Raw genomic sequence first — 4,410 nt, forward strand, 5'->3', positions numbered from 1 at the left:
GCCCCCAGAGGGCCTGTGTCTGGGCTTTAGTTTGTCCCATCGAGTTCTTCAGGCGGGATTCTGCACTTCAGGAGTTACTTTTTGTCCACCCTGACCCCATGGGATATTGTCCAAAATTGGAAGCTGGGGCAAAGCTGGGAGGCTTTCAAGTTTATGATGCTCGTGGGTTACAGGTTTATGATGTAAAGAAAATAAGAGGGCTGGGGGGGGTGGTGGCAAGTGAGATGTCCAGAGGCAGGCACCTCCCTCCAACCCCCACCCCCCCACAGACACATATGACCTTACTGGGATGGAGAAAACCTTCTCAACCCTCAAAATTATGCTGTTGGTCTCTTAGCAAGAGGAATGTAATTTATTTTGTTTTGTCATTTAAAGCATTTCCCATCCTCAACTCCTCTCTCACACATTCAGAGGCAAAAAACTTAGCAAGAGTTTGTTTTAAAAATCTGGATCCAGGTTCAATTTCCTGTCAAACAAAATGGCCACGCAGGGAAGGTTTTCTTCTCTGCGAATGTTCAGAATCGCAGATGCTGGATACTCCTATCTCTAATTCTCCTTCTTCTTGCTGAAGACAACCCCTGGGGTCCCTCTGCCCCACCAGCTTCTTCTCCAGGACCGACCTTGACTCCAATGGATCAGCCCCCAATGTCAGTGAAACCACAGGTGAGAGAAGGGAACCCATCTGCTCAACACAAAACAGATAAATGTGCACTGAAACAGTGTTACAACTTCAGAGCAGAGCAAGGTCCGGCTGGTTGATCAAACACTATGCCTTTGTGGAAGAATCAGTGGCTGACACGGAGCACTCACTCTTTGAAGTACTTTACAGGTATTCACTCATTTCATTTCCACAACAAGCTTCTGAGGTAGGCACCTTCACTTCCCCCCATTATGCAAATGAAATGGAGACACCAAGAGGTTAAGTAGTTTGTCCAAGGTCACACTAGAAAGTGGCCAAGCTGGGATTTGAACTCAGGAGTCCATGCCTTTAACTACTAGCTGTGCTGCTCCCCAACAGTAATAATAATGACAACGATAGCAGCAACAGCAATAATCGCAGCTATCATTTATTGATCCCGTAGGACTCCCTGCATCCTACTCAGCTCTTTTTACATATTACCTTATTTAATGCTCCCTATAATTAGATGAGGTATTAGTACCGTCCCCATTTCACAGAGGGGGAAACTGAGGTGCAGAGTGATTAGGTAACTTGCCCAAAGCCACCCAGATGGCAAGAATTCAAAGGAGTTTTTCAAATTCCAGGGCCGCTCATGACAGCGATTCTCTACTGCGCCCCACCACCCCGGAGTTTGCCTATCTCCCATACCCCAGGAAGGGACCCCAAGCCTCAGGCTCTGGGAGTGGGACCCGAGCTCCCCCCTGGCGTCTCTGCAGCCCCTGCCCACCCCGCACAGAGCGACCGCACGCTGTGCTGTGGAAGTCACGTCTGCTGACGCCGCCGGAGAGAATCCAACCAACCCGATTCAAGTGTTTGCTTCTTTCTGCAACCACGGTCACCCCAGAGAAAACATTCCAGAGAGCAAAAGGAACAATCGCGGTCAAGTCTCGCCAAGGCCTGAACAGGTAGGTGCTGGGCGGAGAGACAAGGCGAGGCGCGGCCCGGGACCCCCAGAGCCCCGGACCCTGAATAGCCCAGAAACGCCTGTCACCCTAGCTCTGCTTCCCGGGCGACGGCGTGGGCAGACGCCAGAGAGCTGGCTGGACCCGGACTGGCCTGAGAAGGTGTCCCAGCATCCCAGCCACCGGGAGGCAGCCCCGGGCTGATGCCAGCCAGCTCCACCACCGACCGCGCGGACGGTGTCCGAGAAGCCATCGGGCCCCGCGGCCGCTCCGGTGCCTGAAACCCCCAAGCTAGTGCGACCCGACCCGGCTCGGCTCACCTCTCTCAGTTCCGAAGAGTCTGGGGCTCGGGGGTGCGCGATCCGTGCGCGCTCTGTTGTGATGCCGGTAACAGCGCGAGCATCCCGCCGCTGCCGCGGCCTCCGGCTCTTGTGCGCCAGACCTGGGCCCCGCCCCTGGAACCCCGCCCCCTCGGGGCCGCCCCCACCTGCCCAGGTGTATTCCCCAGGTGGCCCAGGATGTGCCGGCCACGACTCCGCAGCGCCCCCTGTCACCCTGAGGCAGCTCTGCGCCCAGGTGCGTCCTGCACGGTGCCTTGCGGTGGCGAGGTACAGTGCCTGCCGCCTCCCGGAGGCCAACCAGCACCCTGCATTCATTCCCCCTCGATCTGTGCGGCACCTTCTACCAGCACCTCACAGCGCCTCCTGCCGCCTTGTTACTGCCCGACACCTTTCACTCTGGTCCTGCGCCAGGAGAAATCCCAGGCAGCATTTTACCCAAGGCTTCCCCCTGACCTGGATCAGGAAGCTGCTTCAGTGCCCACCTGCGTCTGCCTGTGCCCACCTGCCTGAGGCTTTGCAACCAGGCCTCGCATCCTTTGGTCTCTTCAGTTGCCTTTTTATAGTGACTCATGCAGAAAACTGTAAGAAATGAGCTTAGAAAAATTGCAACCAGAAGGGATCATAGAGACACCTCGATTACAGCCCCTTAGAGTAGGGAAGAAACAGGCCCAGAGAAAGAAAGCAGTCTGTTCTGCAGCGGAACTTCTCAGACTTGAAAGTGCATACCATCACTGTGGATCTCTAATTCAGTAGGCGTGGGGTGGGACTTGAGAATCTGCATTTCTAACTTTCCAGGTGATGCCTCTCTTGCTGGTCTAAGGACCACACGTTGAGTACAAGGGCCACTTGCCCAAGTGAGTGGAAACAGGTTCAGTATTTTTAGAGAGCCACTTAAAAAAAACCCTCTAACCCCCTAAGAAAAACCTCAACTGTTATTCTAACAATACATGCTCATTGTAAAGAATTCACATGTTGAAAAGAAATGGAAGTCTCTCCTTAATCTGTGACACCCCCCCCCGCTAAATAAGCATGGTTATATCTGCATAAATATATTGCAATATATTTAAAATACAAAAATTACATATGCCAAATAATAACTAAACTGGTATAATATTACATAATAAGATTATATATGAAATGGGATTATGAAATACACACTGTTCTTTAATTTCTTAACTTTGTTTTATATTTTATAGACTTTTACATTCATTTTTTATGTTTTTATTTTTAAGTACTCTCTGCATCCAACATGGAGCTCAAACTCACAGCCTCAAGATCAAGAGTCACATGCTGTACCTACTGAGACAGCCAGGCATCCCTCTTAACTTTGTTTTAATGGCAATATACTATACAGGTATATTCTCATTATAAAATAAAGCCAGTGAAGGGAAATATTTCCTTTTGTGATATATTATGGGTAATTTTCCTTGCCACTCTATACATTTACCTAAGTATGCTATTCACATAACTTACTTAATCAATGTATTGATATATTTTTTTAATTGCCTCTAATTTTTCAGTAGTATAAATTATTCCATAAAATATGTTCATATACATCTCTGATTATTTCATTGGGACAAATTCTTACTAGTGGGATATTTTTTTCTGTCAGTGTCATTACCCAGTTTAGTTGGCACAACAAAAAGAACAGTTAAGAGAAAAGAGTAGGCTACAAAACAATGTATAGAATAATAGAAAATATATCAAAATGTCAAAAAAGAGGTTCTCTTTCAGGGTAAATTTACAAGTGATTTTTACTAATCTGTGCTTTCTTGTTTCACTCTCCCTCTCTGTATACATAGATAGAGATATTATGGATATATATATTAAATATATGTAATCACCTGTGACATAAAAATAAGATTTTTTTTTAATTTTTAAGTTTATTTATTTTGAGAGAGAGAGCGAGAGAGCACAAGTGGGTTAGGAGCAGAGAGAGAGGGAGAGAGAATTCAAGTAGGCTCTACACTATCAACACAGAGCCTGATGCAGGGCTAGAACTCATAACTGTGAGACCATGTACCTGAGCTGAAATCAAGAGTCGGATGCTTAACCAACTGAGACACCTAGGTGCCTCATAATAATAATGTTTTTCTCTTCATCTTCTGGGATCCCTATGATTCTGATGTTGTTCCTTTTAATGAGTCACTGATTTCTCTAATTCTTAAATTGTGCTCTTTTGCCTCAGTTTCCCCCTTTTTTCTGCTTCATTATTCTCCATAAGTTTGTCCTCTGTATCGCTGATTCACTTCTCTACCTCATCCATCCTTGCCTCTGTGGCATCCATTCGGGATTGCAGCTCAGTTATAGCATTTTTTATTCATCCTGACTAGCTTTTACTTCTTTTATCTCCACAGAAAGGGATTCTAATCTATTTTGACCCCAGCTAGTATTCTTATTATCGCAATTCTAAATTCTGGTTCAGACATCTTGCTTGTATCTGTATTGGTTAAGTCCCTGGCTGTCATTTCTTCCTGCTCTTTCTTTT

The sequence above is a fragment of the Lynx rufus genome, unplaced genomic scaffold (genome assembly GCF_022079265.1).
Source record: "Lynx rufus isolate CCGP_SWC_20201006 ecotype Redwood Valley unplaced genomic scaffold, mLynRuf1.p SCAF_23, whole genome shotgun sequence".
Classification (NCBI taxonomy): Eukaryota; Metazoa; Chordata; class Mammalia; order Carnivora; family Felidae; genus Lynx; species Lynx rufus.